General features: G+C 43.4%; 1 protein-coding gene across 4 annotated transcripts in view; it reads left to right on the top strand.

The window, feature by feature from the left end:
- Window positions 1-24,932, top strand: part of LOC124001481 (disheveled-associated activator of morphogenesis 1-like) — an 85,496-nt gene that overhangs the window by 5,374 nt on the left and 55,190 nt on the right. For 2 of the 4 annotated variants that reach the window (XM_046308288.1, XM_046308285.1), the window contains exon 1: window positions 16,999-17,611. The exons of 1 other annotated variant lie outside the window; for it this stretch is intronic. The gene's annotated coding sequence lies outside the window, so the exon portion shown is untranslated. Of the gene's footprint in view, window positions 1-16,998; window positions 17,612-24,932 lie in introns of those variants that run through there. One more of the 4 variants, XM_046308287.1, reaches the window with a different exon arrangement.

Here is a 24,932-nt window from a genome sequence, read left to right as displayed (position 1 = left end):
AGGTTGTCAGCACCCACACAGCATACACAAACGTACACCCCAAAGATGGAGAAGCTTTGCAGACTGTGTTGATAGTACGTTATAGCCAACGGGCAGCTGGAAAGTGTGCCTAATGCATAAAAGGGGTTTTCTTCCTCTCTCTCTCTTTCTTAACTTATGTTTGTCTTTGAGTGGTTGTGACGAGCAAGCAGCTTTGAAATGTTTTCTGCTTTGAGGCTTGTGTGTATGCTTTGAACAATCTTCCGTATTTGGCGAGTGTGCTACAATACTATGCTTTGAATCGTCTTGTTTGGCAACAGGGCAGAGAGAGTGTGAACAGGCATTCATCTGAGAGGTGCACATTACATCACCATACTCAGAAACAATGAGACCCTCACGTACAAACTAAGCCGGCTCCTACTCTTATCCCTAACCATGAAGTAACAAGTAAGAACTCTGGAAATCTTAGTTGGGGCAGGAGTGAAACTATGAGCCAGAATGGTTTTCCACAGGGGAAGGACTAAATGGATTCATGTCTCGTTTGCGACATGCTAACAAAGAGCCCAGGCGGCATTCCACTGTGAATGAGCTTGGAAGAGCGTCTCTTGTTTGTCATCAACATTCCACATCACTGACACTGTTGTTCCAAATGGCTGGAAGGGTTCAGATGAGTTGAAGCAATGTGCCTTGTCATGTTGCAGTGATACGTGATCGGCATGAATGATTCACTACAGTGTTGCTTCAGTAATGTGACATGCAAAAGGTGACCAAAAAAAAAAAAAGCGTTGATGTTCATAGCTACCCGACGGCTACCGGTTTGAATGAACAAACTCCCATCCCTGCCTTAATGCTCCTCACTCCGTGGTCGCTGTTTTCACAGACGACTACAGCATTTGCTCACCTATCGATGTTATTGTGAGTGGGGCAGTTGCTCACAGTGTGTGAGTGATTGTACTCTAAATAGTGATGGGGTTTCCAGATGAAGCAAACCAATGGGATTGTTTTTTGTAATGTTCACAATAAGAATTGATTTCCCATGGCACATCAAATGGAACCAAGTATGTTGTTTTTTAACCGTCTGACCATCCATGTGGGCTGTAGGTTCTTTGTAGTGCTTCAAAGGACTCATAATATTGTGTAGGATCATTCAATATGGACATGCTGTGCTTTCTATACCTGTCTCAGCCTCTCTGTTCCCTGAATAAGATGATTTATAGGAAATGTTTTCTGTCATATTGGTACTTCTTGTCTGTCTCCTTTGGCTAGATTTTAAACAGAAGGGGGGGGCCTGACCTTTCACCATAAAGCACAGGTCCTCCTCAAAGAAGATCATATCCTGCTGACTGAGGTCCGAGACATCCAGGCCTGGGTATCTTTCCAACATAAAACTTACTGTAGTTATAAATGTTCATATCCTGGATCAGTGAGGAGGATGTCCGGTAGCTCTGATCCTTTCAACAGATGGAAGGAGAATTGATGGCTACTGTCTGGTCTCTGAGTCAATCAGAAGAACTGTCCATGTTGGTCAGGCGTATTGAAATCTTCAAAAGAAACTTGTACCTTCTGAGAATTGAATTTTTAACTACCTCAAGGAGGAAAATCTCTGTCTGATCTGTCTAAAGTGTACTGGGTACGAGCCAGCTACCCTGCCCTGAACTTTAGTCACTGTTACTAGCCAGCTACTACCCGATACTCAACTCTGCACCTTAAAGACTGCTGCCCTATGTACAGTCGTGGCCAAAAGTTTTGAGAATGACACAAATATAAATTTTCACAAAGTTTGCTGCTTCAGAGTCTTTAGATATTTTTGTCATATGTTACTATGGAATGCTGAAGTATAATTACCGTTATTGCTGGACTATAAGCCGCTACTTTATTCCCACGCTTTGAACCTCGCGGTTTATACAATGACGCGGCTAATTTATGGATTTTTCCCGCTTTCACCATATTCATGCCGCCAAAAAACTGAGCACTGTCACATAATGTGACGTAAAATCGAGCGCACTCAAACATCCCATCATTCTGATTACGGTAGTAATTTTGTCACCCTCATCATGGCAAAGACACGGAGAAATGCATATGATGCAGCTTTCAAGTTGAAGGCGATCGATCTAGCTGTTGGAAAATGAAAGAGAGCTGCTGCACGGGAGCTTGGCCTTAATGAGTCGATGATAAGACGTTGGAAACAGCAGCGTGAGGAACTGACTCAGTGCATAAAGACAACAAAGGCTTTCAGAGGGAAGAAAAGCAGATGGCCCAAAGTATTTGCAGCCACTCGACATCAGTGTAAATCGTGCATTTAAGGTGGCGCTCCTTGTTCAGTGGGAGTCTTGGATGACAAGTGGGGAGAAATCCTTCACTAAAACGGGCTGCATGCGAAGAGCAACTTATGGTCAAGTCTGCCAGTGAGTCCTGACAGCATGGAGCATTGTCAAAAAATCCACTATCATCAATGGGTTTCGAAAGGCTGGACTGCTGCGTGTTGAAGGGGCAGCATGAGCTCAGTGGGGTATTTGCATTCGGATGAAAGTGACGAGAGCGACAAAGAAAACGATCCAACATCGGATGAAGCAATTCTGAGGCTATTCATCTCCGACACCGAAGGAGATGACTTCAGTGATTTCAGTGCACAGGAGGAGGAAGATAGTGACCAAGTTAATTTGTTTCAATGTACCGGTAGGCACCTGCGGCTTATAGACACGTGCGGTGTATTTATGTACAAAATACATATTTTTTAATAATTCAGTGGGTGCGGTTTATATTCAGGTGCACTTAATAGTCCAGCAATTACGGTACAAGCATTTCATAAGTGTCAAAGGCTTTTATTGACAATTACATGAGGTTGATGCAAATAGTCAATATTTTCAGTGTTGTCCCTTCTTTTTCAAGACCTCTGCAATCCACCCTGGCATGATGTCAATCAACTTCTGGGCCACATCCTGACTGATGTCAGCCCATTCTTGCATAATCAATGCTTAGACTTTGTCAGAATTTGTGGGGTTTTGTTTGTCCACCCGCCTCTTGAGAACCACAAGTTCTCAATGGGATTAAGGTCTGGGGAGTTTCCTGGCCATGTACCCAAAATATCGATGTTTTGTTCCCCGAGCCACTTAGTTATCATTTTTGCCTTTTGGAAAGGTGCTCCATCATGCTTGAAAAGGCATTGCTCATTATCAAACTGTTCCTGGATGGTTGGGAGATGTTTCTCTCAGACTGATGTGTTGGTACTATCTTTATTCATGGCTGTGTTCTTCGATTGTTCTTAAATTGTGAGTGAGCACACTCCCTTGGCTGAGAAGCAACCCCACACATGAATGGTCTCAGGATGCTTTACTGTTGGCATGACACAGGACTGATTGGAGCGCTCACAAGCTTTTTTTCCAGATTCCCCAAACAATCGGAAAGGGGATTCATCAGAGAAAATGACTTTACCCCAGTCCTCAGCAATCCAATCCTCATACTTTTTGCAGAATATCAGTCTGTCCCTGATGTTTTTCCTGGAGAGAAGTGGCTTCTTTGCTGCCCTTCTTGACACCAGGCCATCCTCCAGAAGTCTTCGCCTCACTGTGCGTGCAGATGCACTCACACCTGCCTGCTGCCATTCCTGAGCAAGCTCTGTACTGGTGGTGCCCCAATCGTGCAGCTGAATCAACTTTAGGAGACGGTCCTGGCGCTTGCTGGACTTTCTTGGGTGCCCTGAAGCCTTCACAATAATTGAACCGCTTTCCTTGAATTTCTTCATGATCTGATAAATGGTTGATCTAGTATCAAAATATATCAAATTGACATGGAAAATTACTCAATGTCCCACGCTGGTGGCGAAGAAGTATAATACACCTAAACGAACAAAACCAGGCTGATAAACTGGCTGGTGTTCATGAGTTTATAAAACATGTACTTTATACATTTGTCATAAATGACCTGCATTGATGAGACACACAGTGTGGATGAATAAAGGTGCAATCTTACTGGCAGCAATGTCCTTGCCTGTGAAGTCCTTTTTGTCCAAAGCAATGATGAGGGCACATGTTTCCTTGCAGGTAACCATGGTTGATAGAGGAAGAATAATGATTCCAAGCACAACCCTCCTTTTGAAGCTTCCAGTCTGTTATTTGAACTCAATCAGCATGACAGAGTGATCTCCAACCTTGTCCTCGTCAACACACACCTGTGTTAACGAAAGAATCACTGACATGTCAGCTGGTTCTTTTGTGGCAGGGCTGAAATGCAGTGCAAATGTTTTTTTGGGAAAGTTAATTTGCATGGCAAAGAGGGACTTTGCAATTAATTGCAATTCATCTGATCACTCTTCATAACATTCTGGAGTATATGCTAATTGCCATCATACAAACTGAGGCAGCAGACTTTGTGAAAACTTTTGAAAACTTTTGGCCACGACTGTACATAGTAATTGAACACTGGTCATTTTAAGAATGTTTACATACTGTTTTACCAACTTCAAATGTACTGTATACATATAGGCTCATCCTATATAACTACTGCCGTACACACATTTTCTATTCATATACTGTTTATAATGTTTATAACACTATCATATACAGTGCGTTCGGAAAGTATTCAGACTACTTGACTTTTTCCACATTTTGTTACGTTACAGCCTTATTCTAAAATTGATTAAGTCGTTTTTTTTCTCCCAATCTATGCACAATACCCCATAATGACGAAGCAAAAACAGGTTTTTATAAATTTGGGAAAATGTATAACAAAAAATCTATCACATTTACATAAGTATTCAGACCCTTTACTCAGTACTTTGTTGAAGCACCTTTGGCAGCGATTTCAGCCTAGAGTCTTCTTGGCTATAGCGTTACAAACTTGTCACACCTGTATTTGGGGAGTTTCTCCCATGCTTCTCTGCAGATCCTCTCAAGCTCTCAGGTTGGATGGGGAGCGTCGCTGCACTGGTATTTTCAGGTCTCTCCAGAGATGCTTGATCGGGTTTGGGCTCTGGCTGAGCCACTCTAGGACATTCAGAGACTTTTCCCGAAGCCACGCCTGTGTTGTCTTGGCTGTGTGCTTAGGGTCGTTGTCCTGTTGGAAGGTGATCTTTTGCCCCAGCCTGAGGTCCTGAGTGCTCTGGAGCAGTTCTTCATCAAGGATCCCTCTGTACTTTGCTCCGTTCAACTTTCTCTCCATCCTGACTAGTCTCCCAGTCCCTGCTGCTGAAAAACATCCCCACAGCATTCCACTGCCACCACCATGCTTCACTGTAGGGATGGTAGGGATGGTGCCAGGTTTCCTACAGATGTGACGCTTGGCATTCAGGCCATGGTCTGAGAGTCTTTAGGTGCCTTTTGGCAAACTCAAAGCAGCCTGTCATGTGCCATTTACTGAGGAGTGGCTTCCATCTGGCCACTCTACCATAAAGGCCTGTTTGGTGGAGTGCTGCAGAGATGGCTGTCCTTCTGGAAGTTTCTCCCATCTCAACAGAGGACCTATGGAGCTCTGTCATATTGACCATCGGGTTCTTGGTCGCCTCCCTTCTCCCCTCTTCCATTTAGGAATGATGGAGACCACTGTGTTCTTGGGAACCTTCAATGCTGCAGAAATGTTTTGGTACCCTTCCCCAGATCTGTGCCTCGACACAATCCTGTCTTGGAGCTCTACTGACAATTCCTTCGACCTCATGGCTTGGTTTTTGCTCTGACATGCACTGTCAGCTGTGGGACCTTATATAGACAGGTGTGTGCCTTTCCAAATCATATCCAATCAATTGCATTTACCACAGGTGGACTCTTAAGTTGTAGAAACATCTCAAGGATGATCAATGGAAACAGGATACACCGGAGCTCAATTTAGAGTCTCGTAGCAATGGGTCTGAATACTTACTTAAATAAGGTCTGGAAATGTATTCAAAATAACACATTTAAATACATTTCTAAACCTGTTTATGCTCTGTCATCATGGGGTGTGTAGATTGATGAGGAAAAAATATAATTGAATCAATTTTAGAATAAGGATGTAACATAACAAAAAGTGGAAAAAGTCCAGATTTGATTTTAACCAGGATTCAGACTTTGTTGATGCTACCATACTTTGTTGATGCTACCATACTTTGTTGATGCTACCATCATGTGTTTGCACTTTGTATCCTCAATGACACTGGTTTCACCCTCAGTCTGTAGCTTGATTTACTTACAGTAAATAGGCTATATAAGGGAGCTTCTGAACAATAACAACATGGAGAGGTACAGAGGGAATCGTCCAGTTTGTCTCTTGCTGACTATCGCCAATCAGCTGAGAAATGGTGTGATCGGATGATCTATACATTCCTTTGAATGTTTGTATCCTGCGCACAAACAGGGACTGTGTCCTGATTCTCTACCCTTATTGTGCACTTGACCACTTCCCATTAAAAGGAAATGACTGAAGTGAAGACGTGGTGGAAACTCCCTATGGCCCATGCTTACACCAATCAAATGCTATTTACAGTAAATATGTGCGGAGTGCATAAGTGTACACATCCCAGATAGTTGGATGCAGGAAGGCTAATAATATTTCTCAGTGGGAACAGTGTTGTTTGGTTATTAAAGATACTGTACAAATGCCTTCAGAAGTATTCATACGCCTTGACTTTTTCCACATTTTGTTTTTATAGCCTGAATATATCACATTTATAACATTTTGATTTTGTGTCACTGGCCTACACACAATACACCATTTAATGTCAAAGTGGAATTATGTTTTTTAGAAATGTTTAGAAATTAATACAAAATTAAAAGCTAAAACAAATAAGTATTTAACCCCTTTGTTATGGCAAGCCTAAATAAGTTCTGGAGTAAAAATGTCCTTAACAAGTGTCATAATATGTTGCATGTACTCACCTTTGTTTGCAATAATAGTGTTTAACATGATTTAACATCTCTGTACCCCACACATAAACTCAGCAAAAAAAGAAACATCCTCTCACTGTCAACTGCATTTATTTTCAGTAAACTTAACATGTGTAAATATTCGTATGAACATAACAAGCTTCAACAACTGAGACATAAAGTGAACAAGTTCCACAGACATGTGACTAACAGAAATTGAATAATGTGTCCCTGAACAAAGGGGGTGTGAAAAGTACCAGTCAGTATTAATACTGCAGTGCATCTCCTCATGGACTGCACCAGATTTGCCTGTTTTTGCTGTGAGATGTTACCCCGCTCTTCCACCAAGGCACCTGCATGTTCCCGGACATTTCTGGGGGGAATGGCCCTAGCCCTCACCCTCCGATCCAACAGGTCCCAGACGTGCTCAATGGGATTGAGATCTGGGCTCTTCGCTGGCCATGGCAGAACACTAACATTCCTGTCTTGCAGGAAATCACACACAGAACGAGTGGCATTGTCATGTCAGGATGAGCCTGCTGGAAGGGTACCACATGATGGAGGAGGATGTCTTCCCTGTAACGCACGGCTTTGAGATGGCCTGCAATGACAACAAGTTCTGTCCGATGATGCTGTGACACACCGCCCCAGACCATGATGGAACCTCCACCTCCAAATCCGCTCCAGAGTACAGGCCTCGGTGTAACACTCATTTCTTTGACGATAAACACGAATCCGACCATCATCCCATGTCAGACAAAGACGCGACTCGTCAGTGAAGAGCACTTTTTGCCAATCCTGTCTGGTCCAGTGACTGTGTGTTTGTGCCCAGAGGCAATGTTTGTTGCTGGTGATGTCTGGTGAGGACCTGCCTTACAACAGGCCTACAAGACCTCAGTCCAGCCTCTCTCAGCCTATTGCGGACAGTATGAGCACTGATGGAGGGATTGTGCTTTCCTGGTGTAACTCGGGCAGTTGTTGTTACCTGCTGGACAGGTACAGGATGGCGTGATATTTGGATGAACCGATCCTGTGCAGGTCATTGCGAGGACAATCAGCTGTCTGTCCTGTCTCCCTGTAGCGCTGTCTTAGGTGTCTCACGGTACAGACATTGCAATTTATTGCCCTGGCCACATCTGCATGCCTCCTTGCAGGACCCTGGGCATCTTTCTTTTGGTGTTTTTCAGAGTCAGTAGAAAGGCCTCTTTTGTGTCCTAAGTTTACATAACTGTGACCTTAATTGCCTACCATCTATAAGCTGTTAGTATCTTAACGGCCGTTCCACAGGTGCATGTTCATTAATTGTTTATGGTTCATTGAACAAGCATGGGAAACCGTGTTTAAACCCTTTACAATGAAGATCTGTGAAGATATTAGGATTTTAAACTTTTGGTCCTGAATACAAAGCATTATGTTTGGGACAAATTCAACACATCACTGAGTACCACTCTTCATATTTTCAAACATGGTGGTGGTTGCATCATGTTATGGGTATGCTAGTCATCGGCAAGGACTAGGGAGTAAAAAAATAAATAAATGGAATAGAGCACAGGCAAAATCCTAACTGGTAACCTAGTTCAGTCTGCTTTCCAACAGACACTGGGGGACAAATTCACCTTTTGTCAGGACAATAACCTAAAACAGGGTCAAATATACGCGACTTGCTTATCAAGACGACATTGAATGCTACTGATTGGCCTAGGAACATTTTACACGGCAATTTTAGTTTTAATACTCTATGGCAAGACTTGAAAATGACTGTCTAGCAATGATTAACAACCAACTTGACAGAGCATGAATAATTGTACAATGTATATTTAGTATTGTACAATCCAGGTGTGCAAATCTTAGATTTACACAGAAAAACAGTAATCGCTGTCAAAGGTGATTCTAAAATGTATTGACTCGGGTGTGAATACTTATGTAAATGAGTCATATTTCATTTTCAATAAATTTCCAACAACATGTTTTCACTTTTCCATTATGGGGTGTTGTGTGTAGATGGGTGAGACAAAAAGTAGATGTAATACATTTTGAATTCAGGCTGTAACACAACAAAATGTGGAATAAGTCAAGGGGTATGAATACTTTCTGACGGCACGGGGCCTGACCGCTCACTTTAGCATGCTAATGAGGCAGCAGCCAACTGACCAAAGTGCCCTGCTGAGGACAGAGAAAGGGCACAGCCTGTCCCAGAGCACGACTGGGACCCAAACAAAAGCAGTGCCATGTGTTTCAGCCAACTGTAATTCTCACAGTGAGAGGGTTTTCATGTTCTGATGTTTCATGAAACTGTTGATGATTAGTGGTGACATCCTGGTGATGTTTTTCCACCATTTTAATTGATGTAATCCTATAACTAACCAAGCTCTATCCACCACAGCAGACGTTTGTCATCATGTTTGATACAGCTGAAATTGTGTATGAGTGATTGTGACGTTTAAGCGTTATTGAATGTGTCAGATCATGACTCTTAGTGAGATTCGTCTCCCGGGTGTGAAGGTGCTCCAGAGTGGTATACTACGAAGCAAGCTAGATCTACTTAGGATTTTATAAAGCGCGCCAGCTTCAGTTAACTTCACATTCCAGGTCAGGCTTCGTCTGTACTACGCCGGTGGATATTGCTCGTCTGCCTGCTGATAACTCTAGCAGGCTTGTAACAGTGCGTGTATGTCGCACATGGTTAGTCGAACACCAGACTTTTATTTGAGACAATGCTGAAACATGAATCCAGTGACACATTTTAGTTGGTGCCAAAATTTGAACCAAAGAAAAGTTATCTTGCAAATTCAGCAGGCTAAGGTGTGAAATAGGCTTTTAGATGTGCTGTCTTTATTTTATTATTTATCGTTAAATGCAGTCTTTAAAAAAATATATTTTTTTATTTAACTAGGCAAGTCAGCTAAGAAAAAATTATTATTTACAATGCCTACACCGGCCAAATCTGGACGACGCTGAGCCAACTGTGCGCCGCCCTATGGGACTCCCTATCACGGTTGGTTGTGATACTGCCTGGAATCGAACCAGGGTGTCTGTAGTGACGCCTCTAGCACTGAGATGCAGTGCCTTAGACTGCTGCGCCACTTGGGAGTGCTTATCAATGCAAAAACACTTTCCTACTTCTATCCCTACTTCCTCTGTGGAACAGCTTGTTGCGTTGTGGTCATAGACCTAATCAATAGGAGGGTTTTGCAACCTCTAACCCTGGAAAGTTGACTGTTAAACTCATGGGTACACTAGCAATGGCTGCCAGTCTCAACTTGAATGGGAACTGCCATCTATGGATTATACACTGAGTGTACAATACATTAGGACCACCTTCCTAATATTAAGTTTTGCCCTCCAGACAACCTCAATTTGTCAGGGTATGGACTCTACAAGGTGTCAAGCTTTCCTCAGGGATGCTGGCCCATGTTAACTCCAATGCTTCCCACAGTCAAGTTGGCTGGATGTCCTTTGGGTGTTGCACCTTTCTTGACTCTACAAGGTGTCAAACTTTCCTCAGGGATGCTGGCCCATGTTGACTCCAATGCTTCCCACAGTTAAGTTGGCTGGATGTCCTTTGGGTTGCTGGTAAAAACCCAGCAACGTTGCAGTTCTTGACACACTCAAACTGGTGCGCCTGGCATCTACTCCCATACCAAGTTCATAGGCACTTAAATATTTTGCCTTGCCTATTCACCCTCTGAATGGCACACATACACAATCCATGTCTCAAGGCTTAAAAATCCTTCTTTAATCTGTCTCCTCCCCTTCATCTACACTGATTTGAAGTGGATTAAACAAGTGACATAAATAATAATACCGTTCACCTGGTCAGTCTGTCATGGAAAGAGTTCATAATGCTTTGTACGCGCAGTGTATGTCTGGTTGCAGCTGTCAGTTTGTACATTTCAAAATACAATCGCGTGAAAAACTTAGTTTGCAAAGCAAATGCTGTGATCGATATTTTAACATAAAAAAAAAACATTTTCACAGAACTTCAAATTTAAGGGGATTATGATGCAATCTTTGCGAGGGAGAGGGTATCCTATTTCATTGGTCCTCAACTTGTGGCTCAGACACATTTCAGGATAAATAGAGTTAGCCCTGAGTTAGCCGGGCCCGGAGCAGGTTAGTTCTGAAGGATTCATTGCCATAAAATGTAACTAGCTAAAAGGTGAGCAACTTTCATGGTAACGGTTATCCAAAGTTGCCTTGCTAACTCCAGAAACTTGATTCGTAGTATGGGGCTCATGCAGGGTTACTGAGGTGAATGTGGCACACCTTCGATGGATTAGCCTATTCTGTCCAGGCACGCCGAAAGGGAAAAACAAGACACTCCCTTCATGGAATTGTTTGCAAAAACACAGCTTAGGTGGTTCCAAAACAATGTTGGAATGTCTGGGAGCATGCATAAAACACCACACTTGATATTATATTTGAGATTGTCCTCTTTCCCAGGCTTTTCAATCACTGTCATAAAAAATTGCTTGAATATCCCATATCGCATTGAAAGGCTGTATAGTGTATCTGTAATCGGAGGAGTGTTTTTTTTTGTTGCAGACAGGTGATATGACTGTGCGCGTTCGTCCATCAATGGCGTTCATCTACAGTCTCCACAGACATACTGTACACTGACAGTGTGTCAGTCAGTCCCAGAGGAGGGAATATATCAAGGCTGGTTTGTTTCATTACAAAGGTGATGGTGGCCATGTTATTTACTAGGATCCTGGCAGGCAACAGGCTGGGTGAATGAGACTGAGGGAGAGCTGTCCATAGCTGTCTGGCTATGGACAGGGGAATGTGAGTCTGTCTGACCACTGACCAGTTTGTATCAGCCAGCCACTGAGCCTCTGAAGAATGTGCAGGCAGCATGAGATAGCCAGACCAGCCCAGGGTGGTGACTGCTGGTAAACACTGGGTCCCTCTCAGAGGCAGTCCAACCCTGCTCTGTGTGTCTCTATGACGTGGACATAGTCCTTTTTCTAGAGGAGAGAGGGGTTTTGCTTAATCTATAGAATAGCTCATGGTTTGTTGATTGCTGACAAATGGCTCCAGTGCCTTTTGATATCATGGGCTACATTTCAATGTAATTACCTTTTTGTATGTCCACATACTAGTGTAGGCTAGACCACCAGTTAGAAGAGAATGTTGCAAAAGTTATTAAACAGGAAGCCCTTCTTTTTGTGTACGACCACTAATAAATGCTTCGTTGCACAGTATGCGCAGACAATGTTGCTCTCTGGTGGCCTAGTTAGTTGTCAATTATACCCTGTATTAGAGGTTGACCGATTATGATTTTAACGCCGATACCGATTATTGGAGGACCAAAAAATCAGATACCGATTAACCGGCCTATTTAAAAAATATATATATATATTTTTGTAATAATGACAATTACAAAAATACTGAATGAACACTTATTTTAACTCAATACAATACATCAATAAAATAAATTTAGCCTCAAGTAAATAATGAAACATGTTCAATTTAGTTTAAATAATGCATAAACAAAGTGTTGGAGAAGAAAGTAAAAGTGCAATATGTGCTATGTAAGAAAGCTAACATTTCAGTTCCTTGCTCAGAACAAGGGAACATGAGTCTTCAATATTAACATGAGTCTTCAATATTAACAGGTAAGAAGTTTTATGTTGTAGTTATTATCGGATTTATAGGACTATTTCCCTCTATACCATTTGTGTTTCATTAACCTTTGACTATTGGATGTTCTTACAGGCATTTTAGTATTGTCAGTGTAACAGTATAGCTTCCATCCCTCTAGTTAGTGCGCGCTAACTAGCGAGCCATTTCACTTCGGTTACACCAGCCTCATCTCGGGAGTTGATAGGCTTGAAGTCATAAACAGCGCAATGCTTGACGCACAACGAAGAGCTGCTGGCAAAACGCACGAAAGTGCTGTTTTAATGAATGTTTATGCGCCTGCTTCTGCCTACCACCGCTCAGTCAGATACTTGTATGCTCTGTCAGATTATATGCAACGCAGAACACGCTAGATAATATCTAGTAATATCATCAACCATGCGTAGTTAACAGGTGATTATGGTTGATAGTTTTTTATAAGATAAGTTTAATGCTAGCTAGCAACTTACCTTGGCTTACTGCATTCGCGTAATAGGCAGTCTCCTTGTGGAGTGCAACGAGAGAGAGGCAGGTCGTTACAGCGTTGGACTAGTTAACTGTAAGGTTGCAAGATTAAATCCCCCGAGCTGACAAGGTGAAAATATGTCGTTGTGCCACTGAACAAGGCAGTTAACCCACCATTCCTAGGCCGTCATTTAAAATAAGAATGTGTTCTTAACTGACTTGCCTAGTTAAATAAAGGTATATATATATATATAAATAAAAAAATCGGTGCCCAAAAATACAGATTTCCGATTTGTTATGAAAACTTGAAATCGTCCCTAATTAATTGGCCATTCTGATTAATCGGTCGACCTCTACCCTGTATGTGTTGTGATCGAATTATACTGTATTTTTCAACAGCCTAATGAATGTGACTTTGTACATCTAGAGGGCTTTGCAGAGAGAAAGAGAAGCATCTAGAATATTCTGGTAGCAGGAAAAACCCTTTTTTATTCCTTTACTTGGCAACTATCTGAGAAAATTAACATGAGTGTGAATGCTGCTGGGTATTATCTGGGAAAGGTCTGTCATCCACAGAAACACTAGCATGCTGTTTACTGATTGGAGTGGATGGAGACTTCATGCCAAATGGCACCATATTCCCTATTTGGTGCACTACTTTTGACCAGTGCCACTAATAAATGCTTTGGTCAAAAGTAGTGCACTATATATGGTGCCATTTGGGACAAACACAAAATTACTTACTAGGGCTGGGATGATACCAGTGTTGCGATACTCTGTAGGAAACAAAACACAAAGGGAATTTAACTTCCACAGGCAAACAGTCCTAATGTTGGAAAGAAACATCATTATGTTGTCATCCAGAATCACATTTATTTATTTTCCAAGTTATAGCACCCACTATTTTATGTAAAGAAGGTTTTTAAAGGTCCAATGATTTTGATCTGCTTCGTGAACATTTTTGGAGAAAAATAGCCCATTACTGGTGTCCCCCCTACTTGCTGAGTAGCCCCCCTACTTACTGAGTAACCCACTACTTACTGTCGCCCACTGAGTAACCCCCTACTTACTGTCGCCCACTGAGTAACCCCTACTACTGAGTAGCCCACTACTTACTGTCGCCCACTGAGTAACCCCTACTTACTGAGTAGCCCCCTACTTACTGTCGCCCACTGAGTAATCCCCTACTTACTGAGTAGCCCCCTACTTACTGTCGCCCACTGAGTAACCCCTACTTACTGAGTAGCCCACTACTTACTGTCGCCCACTGAGTAACCCCCTACTTACTGATTAACCCCTACTTACTGTCGCCCACTGAGTAACCCCTACTTACTGAGTAGCCCACTACTTACTGTCGCCCACTGAGTAACCCCCTACTTACTGAGTAACCCCCTACTTACTGTCGCCCACTGAGTAACCCCTACTTACTGAGTAGCCCACTACTTACTGTCGCCCACTGAGTAACCCCCTACTTACTGAGTAGCCCACTACTTACTGTCACCCACTGAGTAACCCCTACTTACTGAGTAGCCCACTACTTACTGTCGCCCACTGAGTAACCCCCTACTTACTGAGTACCCCACTACTTACTGTCGCCCACTGAGTAACCCCCTACTTACTGAGTAGCCCACTACTTACTGTCGCCCACTGAGTAGCCCACTGAGTAACTCCCTACTTACTGAGTAACCCCATACTTACTGAGTAACCCCCTACTTACTGAGTAACCCCCCTACTTACTGAGTAACCCCCTACTTACTGAGTAGCCCACTACTTCCTGTCGCCCACTGAGTAGCCCACTGAGTAGCCCACTACTTACTGAGTAGCCCACTACTTACTGAGTAGCCCTCTACTTACTGTAGCCCACTGAGTAGCCCACTACTTACTCAGTAGCCCACAACTTACTCAGTAGCCCACTACTTACTGAGTAGCCCACTGAGTAGCCCATTACTTACTGTAGCCCACTGAGTAGCCCACTACTTACTGAGTAGCCCACTACTTACTGTAGCCCACTGAGTAGCCCACTACTTACTCAGTAGCCCACTACTTACTCAGTAGCCCACTACTTACTGAGTAACCCACTACTTACTGAGTAGCCCACTGCTTACTGTAGCCCACTGAGTAGCCCACTACTTACTCAGTAGCCCACTACTTACTGAGTAGCCCCTTACTTACTGTAGCCCACTGAGTAGCCCCCTTACTTACTGAGTAGCCCCCTATAGTAATTATTGAGTAGCCCACTACAGTACTTACTGAGTAGCCCCCTACAGTACTTACTGAGTAGACCACTACTTATTGTGGCCCACTGAGGAGCCCCCCTACTTACTGATGAGCCCCCCTACTTACTGAGGGGCTCCATTTGCTTACTGAGTAGCCCACTACTTACCTTGTAGTCAGTATAGTGGAGTACTCTACATTTACATTGAGCCATATGGGTGAGGTACACCCATCTAGAATGATCCCAAAGGTGCTAGGTCTCAAACAAAGCAACTGTCCCTTTGTAGACATTTAAAATATTGTAATTTTTCTGATTTTATTTTTCTATCTTTACGTTAACATCCATCAGAATCAGATGCAGTGTTTCTTGACCGAGGACAGAGAAGAAACATCAACAACCATTCAGAACTTCCCTCACCATACAACATCTATATAATGTGGTGTATAATTACAGGGTTAGATCAAATCATGTTAATACTGCCAAAGAGGGACAGAATTACAGCTATGGATGGAAAGAAACTCTGTCTGTGTATGAAATTTGAAATGATTAAATTAAATAAATGGTAATGGCTATGATTAGCCCAAAGTGATTAACCACTTGAATCACGATCTAAGTCAAAACATCAGTGGTGGTGGTTGGTTGGAAATGTAGTCTTAAAGCCACTTAATAGAAAGGATTACCTCAGAAGCAGATGTGTGTGTGTGTGTGTGTGTCAGACAGACTGGACGGGATGGTAATGTGATCTGTTCTTGGAGAGGAAAGCCCTCATCACTGCCTTGATGGGTAAGTATTCTGGGTAAATTATAGGACATGAACTCTGCCTCTCTCTGTCTGGTGGATGGAAGGCAAAGGAAGGACGACAGCCATTGTAGCGCAATGTACAGTAGGCCTAGTCTGTGAAATGATTCATTGTTGCTGATAGTATTGTAGCTCAATATACTTTAGACTGTAAAATGATTAATTGTCCATGATAGATATACGTTATGGTGTGTGATTTCAACCTCTTACAAAATAGTTCCTGCTTAGTGAAACCCAATATGAACAGATGGATGATCCATGTCACTAAGGGTATTGATCTTTCTCTCAGCAGAGTCAATTGAGCAGGAAATGGTTCAGACTCACAACACAACTGCCCTTGATTCTGGTTATAATACTGAATACACTGCATGGACTATCATCAGCTGTCTGTTTTGAACTGTCTGTTGTAAATATCCACATTCCTTCCCATTGTCTCATTTTAAAAGCCTAGTAGAAGTGTGTTATGTCAGTGAGGCCGTCCTTTTCAGTGACGTCGTCAGTGGCATATGAATCAAAATAACCATGAAACTATTGGGATAAAAGCTTTATATTATCGGTGCACATCTGCTACCTTAATGTTATCCTCTCCAGGTGTTGTCCTAAGCTTCGGGTTGTAAACTCTCTTCGTGAAACAGGGCTGTGCATGATGAGAACAATGAAATGACGCTGAGGAACACACACAGAAGCCTGTGGGAACATTGCATTTGGAGCTATCAGTTATCCTATATCACACAGACATGCAAACATACGCACACACACACACACACACACACACACACACACACACACACACACACACACACACACACACACACACACACACACACACACACACACACACACACACACACACACACACACACACACACACACACACACACACACACACACACACAACCTCTCTAAGATATCTCTCCCGTGATCCAACATTCGCACTCACTTGGAACTCCACTCGGAACAGAAGGAAAGCTGAGAGCAGTGGGAGGAGCCCTGCTCTGACTCTCTCCAATAAAAATACGGCTGGTCACTGGGGGGGTGTGGCAGGCCCGGGGAGGAGGGCTGGCTGACAGAAGCGGCAGCAGGAGCCAACATCTGTGTGTTTGTGTGTCTCTGTCCGTAGTCTCAGACCAGTCTGGACTGGCTGCCTCTGTGCTCTGTGTAGCCAGTTCGACAGATTGTTTCACTGTGGAGACTTTACGGGATTGGAGTGAGACTTTTCTTGGATAGATTGATAGATCCCAGTGAGACAGTTCTGTGTGATGGATAGTTTGTGACTGATCGGGAGATCTTTCTTTTGGGAGCACACAAGGGTCCTGTAGCCTACAGTACGAGGCTATCTATCAGCAGGGAGAGGAGTTGGCTCGACTCTACAGCTACGTGACCACGCTTCACTGACTCAACCATTGGATGTCATAATGCTATGTCCAAGCTGAAGAGGTCTGTGTCTTTTCTGGATAAGGCTGGAGCTGGATGCGTTTCTCTCCTGTTCTGTGATGGTGTGATCTCACTGCTGGAGATGTAGGAAGCCCTATATTCAGCGCCTTTTACACTTTCTAGTCTCTACTCTCTCTGTCTGCCTGCCCGTATAGAGCAGAGCAGGCCTCGCTCTGTACTGTGGAGCTTGCTTAACTGCCTGGACGGGACATTATAGCATGGCTGTTTAATCATATAAGTGGATCTATTGCTGTTGGTTAAAAAGGTAAGATTGTTAACATCTTTCTAATTGAAAGAGAAACTCTTCTGGTTGTATCGTATTCTAGGCCAAACAACAAGGTAACAACAACCACTAGTAGCATAGTAATGGGTCACAGTGGAAATCTGTGGCTGCTTCTGTTTCATTATGGACATTACTGTTAGGGAAGTATGAGTAGTAGGCTACAGGCACAGTGGAATTGAACTCCCTCTGTATTTAGGCAGGTTTGTGCTCAGAATGTGTGTGTCGTGTGACTCAATGGAAAACAACACTCCGTCTGTCTCTATGAGGTGTAAACTGTGAACCCTGAACAGAAAAACTATTATGAATGGAATGAGACTCCTATACATGACTGCCCAGGGTGCCCAACAAATGCACGCACACACACACAGCTTGCATGTCAGATTGTTTATCATAAGTGCACCACTGCACTGTTGATTATTACTGTTTTTAGGACGTCTGGGTGTCATTTTGCTTTTCTAGGAGTTTTTAGCAGTGTTATGTTTGACTGGAACTCTGGTCTGGCAATTGCCATGACTTTGTTTGTTTAAATAGAAGGTGGAGTGAGTACTAGGGCTAGGCTGTGAGAAAGGTAATACATGTCAAGTCAATGGGGCCAGGAACTTTGGCCTTGTTCTGGCCTGACTGTTAGTAGTTGGCATACCCCTACTTTCCAAGGGCAAGGGCCAGCTGGCTGTGTCATGGTTGAGTATATCCTCCTTAGTTGCTTAATAACACATCCGTTTCCATGTGGATGGACGGCTGAATGGATGTCGTTAGACGCTTAGCCCCTGTATGATTTTGCAGGAAGCAGCTACGGTCGCCCCCCCCCCCCCACACACACACACAGCCCAGAGACTCCCACCCATCTCTGATTGGCAGCTGGGGGCCCCATGCATCCGAAAGCTTAGTCTGGAAAAACTCATTACTCACACTGGTCCCTGTTCAATCCCAGCGACTCATCCTGCTGGATTAGCACATGTAATGCAGGGCACTGAATCGGAAACAGCCCTGGCAACAAGGGAAGAGGGCGGGGGTTATCCAAGGTCCCGTGGAAGAGGATGAGCTCAGAAAATCGAATGAAATCAAATATTATTCATCACATGCTTCGTAAACAACAAATGTACACTAACAGTGAAATGCTTACTTACAGGCCCTTCCCAACAATGCAGAGAGAAGGAAAATAGAGAAATAATAGAAATGTAATAATAAATACACAATGAGTAACGACAGCTTGGCTATATACAGTCGGAAGTTTACATACACCTTAGCCAACTACATTTAAACTCAGTTTTTCCACAATTCCTGACATTTAATCTTAGTAAAATTCCCTGTTTTAGGTCAGTTAGGATCACCACTTTATTTTTAGAATGTGAAATGTCAGAATAATAGTAGAGATTTATTTCAGCTTTTATTTCTTTCATCACATTCCCAGTGGGTCAGAAGTTTACATACACTCAATTAGTAGGTAGCATTGTCTTTAAATTGTTTACCTTGGATCAAATGTTTCGGGTAGCCTTCCACAAGCTTCCCACAATAAGTTGGGTGAATTTTGGCCCATTCCTCCTGACAGAGCTCGTGTAACTGAGTCAGGTTTGTAGGCCTCCCTTGCTCGCACATGCTTTTTCAGCTTTACCCACCAATGTTCTATAGGATTGAGGTCAGGACTTTGTGATGGCCACTCCAATACCTTATGCTTGGGGTCATTGTTCATTCCTGACTGATGTCTTGAGATGTTGCTTCACATAATTTTCCTACCTCATGATGCCATCTATTTTGTGAAGTGCACCAGTCCCTCCTGCAGCACTGCACCCCCACAACATGATGCTGCCACCTCTGTGCTTCACGGCTTGCAAGCCTCCCCCTTTTTCCTCCAAACATAACGATGGTCATTATGGCCAAACAGTTATACACTGCTCAAAAAATAAAGGGAACACTAAAATAACACATCCTAGATCTGAATGAATTAAATATTTTTATTAAGTACTTTTTTTTACATAGTTGAATGTGCTGACAACAAAATCACACAAAAATTATCAATGGAAATCAAATTTATCAACCCATGGAGGTCTGGATTTGGAGTCACACTCAAAATGAAAGTGGAAAACCACACTACAGGCTGATTCAACTTTGATGTAATGTCCTTAAAACAAGTCAAAAAGAGGCTCAGTAGTGTGGGCATGCTCCTGATGAGGTGGCGGATGGTCTCCTGAGGGATCTCCTCCCAGACCTGGACTAAAGCATCCACCAACTCAGTCTATGGTGCAACGTGGCATTGGTGGATGGAGCGAGATATGATGTCCCAGATGTGCTCAATTGGATTCAGGTCTGGGGAACGGGCGGGCCAGTCCATAGCATCAATGCCTTCCTCTTGCAGGAACTGCTGACACACTCCAGCCACATGAGGTCTAGCATTGTCTTGCATTAGGAGGAACCCAGGGCCAACCGCACCAGCATATGGTCTCACAAGGGGTCTGAGGATCTCATCTCGGTACCTAATGGCAGTCAGGCTACCTCTGGCGAGCACATGGAGTGCTGTGCGGCCCCCCAAAGAAATGCCACCCCACACCATTACTGACCCACCGCCAAACCGGTCATGCTGGAGGATGTTGCAGGCAGCAGAACGTTCTCCACGGCATCTCCAGACTGTCACGTCTTTCACATGTGCTCAGTGTGAACCTGCTTTCATCTGTGAAGAGCACAGGGCGCCAGTGGCGAATTTGCCAATCTTGGTGTTCTCTGGCAAATGCCAAACGTCCTGCACGGTGTTGGGCTGTCGGGCCCTCATACCAGCCTCGTGGAGTCTGTTTCTGACCATTTCAGCAGACACATGCACATTTGTGGCCTGCTGGAGGTCATTTTGCAGGGCTCTGGCAGTGCTCCTCCTGCTCCTCCTTGCACAAAGACTGAGGTAGCGGTCCTGCTGCTGGGTTGTTGCCCTCCTACGGCCTCCTCCACGTCTCCTGATGTACTGGCCTGTCTCCTGGTAGCGCCTCCATGCTCTGGACACCACGCTGACAGACACAGCAAACCTTCTCACCACAGCTTGCCACATGTGCCATCCTGGATGAGCTGCACTACCTGAGCCACTTGTGTGGGTTGTAGACTCTGTCTCATGCTACCACTAGAGTGAAAGCACCGCCAGCATTCAAAAGTGACCAAAACATCAGCCAGGAAGCATATGAACTGAGAAGTGGTCTGTAGTCACCACCTGCAGAACCACTCCTTTATTGGGGGTGTCTTGCTAATTGCCTATAATTTCCACGTGTTGTCTATTCCATTTGCACAACAGCATGTGGAATTTATTGTCAATCAGTGTTGCTTCCTAAGTGGACAGTTTGATTTCACAGAAGTGTGATTGACTTGGAGTTACATTGTGTTGTTTAAGTGTTCCCTTTATTTTTTGAGCAGTGTATTTTGTTTCATCAGAACAGAGAACATTTCTCCAAACAGTACGATCCTTGTCCTCATGTGCAGTTGCAAACTGTATTCTGTTTTTTTATGGCGGTTTTGGAGCAGTGGCTTCTTCCTTGCTGAGCGGCCTTTCAGGTTACCTCGATATAGGACTCGTTTTACTATGGATATAGATACCTTTGTACCTGTTTCCTCCAGCATCTTCACAAGGTCCTTTGCTGTTGTTCTGGGATTGATTTGCACTTTTCGCACCAAAGTACGTTCATCTCTAGGAGACGGAACGCGTCCTTCCTGAGCGGTAAGGCGACTGCGTGGTCCCATGGTGTTTATACTTGCGTTTTATTGTTTGTACAGATGAGTTGTACCTTCAGGCGTTTGGAAATTACTACCAAGGATGAACTAGACTTGTGTAGGTCAACAATTTTAATTTCTGAGGTCTTGGCTGATTTATTTGGATTTTCCCATGATGTCAAACAGAGGCACTGAGTTTGAAGGTAGGCCTTGAAATACATCCACAGGTACACCTTCAATTGACGTCAAATAGCCTATACGAAGCTTCTAAAGCCATGACATTTTCTGGAATTTTCCAAGCTGGTTAACGCACAGTCAACTTTAGTGTATGTAAACTTCTGATTCACTGGAATTGTGATACAGTGAAATAATCTGTCTGTAAACGATTGTTGGAAAATATACTTGTGTCATGCACAAAGTAGATGTTCTAACCGACTTGGCAGAACTATAGTTAGTTAACAAGAAATTTGTGGAGTGGTTGAAAAACGAGTTTTAATGACTCCAACATAAGTCTATGTAAACTTCCGACTTCAACTGTATCAATTGCAGTGGCATTCTGTATAACATTGGGAGTTAGCTAGGATATTGCTGAACAAGAGGGTGCGATCAGGTAGGTGTGTGTGTGTGTAACTGCATTCCTGCAGGGACCAGGGACTCTCTGCCTTTTTGGTTATTTAATGAGAAGGATGGAGGAGTGCTGGAGGCATCCCCCTAGGGGCTTTAAACTATGACCCCTTTAGCATTGCCCAGGGGAAATAAGGGCAGGTTAGCCTGTCGGCACCCTGCTAATATTGATCTTAGCAACTGGACCTGGAGTGCTCCACTCTGTAGTCTGAGTGATCTGATCCCAATTGCATTCTGTCAGGAGAGCCCCTAAAACACCCTGACCAAAATCAATTCCAAATGGCCCCAACTCCAACCAAAATGTAACACACATGTCACAAGCTAGGCTATATGACTTGTATATCTACGTCCCAAATGGTACTCTATTCCCAATCGGCCCTGATGAAAACAAGTATACTACATAGGGAATAGGGTACAATTTGGGATGCTGCCCTAGTTTGTTTTCATATCCTGTGAATGGGAAATTGCCCCTTACCTCAGATACAGACACACACGCGTCTCTATTTCTGTCCTTGTTTCCTTTCCTCACCCAGTGGTTCCAATGCTGGTGTCCAGATCATCTCCATTATAATGGGATCTGACCATCAGATGAGCTAGTTTTCCATCCATGCAGTGAGTGAATGTGTCACATGGTAAAATGTGTGTGTTTTATAAATCTGGTATCTACTGTTGTGCCGAACTACGAGTACTAGGTAGACACACTTTGCTTCCATTTGATTACATATTGATGCCGGTTAAATCGTTTAGTGGATTTGCTGGGTTCATTAAGTAAAAACCCAGCCCATGGTGTGATTGACTAACCTCATTGAACTGTACTGGACAGCCTGACTCTCTCTTATGTGAACCTTAAAAGTTTGTCCTGGGTTTCGCAGTGCTGCTGGATCATTGATTCCACTTAAACGTTCTGATTTCTAAGGGCCCTCATGTGCTGCGCTTAATGCTCTTACAGTACCCAGCTTATCGTTCGATCCATGTTGGTGATGTTGACATGGAATCAGAGGGGTCTGAGCTTCAGATCTCTTTTCTCAGATGACAAGGATAAGACAGACAGAAGTCTGTCGGGTAGGATTGATTAGATTAACTGCAAATGTAAATCATGTATATGTATGAATCACTATCAATCAGTGCACCTCCATCTCAACATAGATGAAGTGTGCAGGTGATGATAGCTAAGCACATCTTACATTTCTCCACTGAGGCAGGGCCAAAAAGACTGATGATGAAAGGAAGTAAAGCCCACACACATGATGTGTTTTATTCTCATCCGTTGGTATGGACTTCGAGCAGTGAAGTGCCTATGGTTGGATAGAGTTCAGTACATCATTGGGCTGGGAGTGCGAGCTTGGCTCTGGTTTGCCTGTCATTAGCAGACAGAGACAGACATGTGACGGGGAAGCCCCAAGGGATAGGCTGCTCTCTGTATGGGTTAGCCCAGCCTAGTGAGCCTTTACTGTTAGCACGCTGCTTCACATATTTTGCATCCCAAATGGCACCCTTTTCCTTGTCTAGTACACTACTTTTGAACAGGGCCCATAGGTCAAATCAAATGTTATTGGTGGCATACACATATTTAGCAGATGTTATTGCGGGTGTAGTGAAATGCTTGTGTTCCTAGCTCCAACAGTGCAGTAGTATCTGACAATACACAACAATACACACACATCTAGTGTGAAATGAGAAATTAATAAATATTAGGACGAAGATAGGAAGTTAGTGCACTATGTTGAGAATAGGGTGCCATTTGGGATGCAAACACTGGAATGTGTTCACAGTAGTATAATGGGATTCCTGTCTGTGCTATGATCTCATCAGTTTAAGTGTATTTTTTTAAATGGTTGGTTGATTTTCCTCATCCAGTTTTATATTTAGGTCATAAGTTGTCTGTCCCAAATGGCACCCTGTTCCCTATGTAGTGCACTACTTTTGACCAGGTCCTATAGGGAATAGGGTGCCATTTGGGACAGAATCATAGATCGGTATTTGACTTGGCGACGTCGAGGGAAATAATAAACACGCGGGCTGAGATAGATTAGGACTTGTTTCTACATTCCACATCATCATAATAAAGATACATCTACATGATTGCATTATATTGTCTGCTGTCTGGCTGTCATAACTTCAGGTCTTTGGCAACTCAACTTGGACTTCCTGTGCAAGGCGAAAGGGAGAACACGGGAGGAACTCATGTTTTGCTATCGGTAGAACACGCTTGAACAACTCAGCATTTTCCAGATGGTTGTGCACTTGTTGATGATTCTGAGAGAAGGAGTAGACTGTATGATGCATGTTTACTCCTTGTCATTATTCATCAGCCAAAGAAGCTTGTTTTGCTCTTTGTATATTAATCATACTGAAAGGGTTGAGGTTGTAACCTCTTCTACGTGACATTTAAGTTGTTGAAACTGATTGTTCTATAGCAGGGGTGTCAAACTCATTCCATGGAGGGCCTAGTGTCTGCAGGTTTTAGTTTTATCTTTTCAATTAAACACTAGACAACCAGGTGTGAGAAGTCCCCCCCCTAATTAGGGACCTTAATTCATCAATCAAGTACGAGGGAGGAGCGAAAACCCGCAGACACTCGGTCCTCCGTGGAATGAGTTTGACACCTGTGTTCTATAGCTTTGTTTACCTACAGGGCATAAATGTTACGGAGACAGAACATTGTTATTGTATTGTTGTCCTGAGTCTGACAGCCCTGAACTATCATAAGGTAAGGCCATGAGTTTCGAAGAATATTTTAATGCAGACTTTATTTAGGCAAAATGGATGCTCAGACCAAATTGTCCCCACACACTTGATGAACAGATATTCTTACTGAATTCAGTGTGTGCCTGGCTGTACAGTATATGTTGGTTTGGTCCAGCGGGTCAATGAGCAGCAGCAGGATGTGTAACATGTGGTTTACAGTCTGTCTCCTAATGTTTAGATTAGAACTACATCATCTTTGACTGACCGCTGGGCTGCTGAGCAATACACTTCGAAGTTACTTCATTTCCTT

This window comes from Oncorhynchus gorbuscha, linkage group LG17 (genome assembly GCF_021184085.1).
Source record: "Oncorhynchus gorbuscha isolate QuinsamMale2020 ecotype Even-year linkage group LG17, OgorEven_v1.0, whole genome shotgun sequence".
Lineage (NCBI taxonomy): Eukaryota > Metazoa > Chordata > Actinopteri > Salmoniformes > Salmonidae > Oncorhynchus > Oncorhynchus gorbuscha.
Note: the sequence above shows the minus strand (reverse complement) of the source record. Positions and strands in the feature narration are given on the sequence as shown.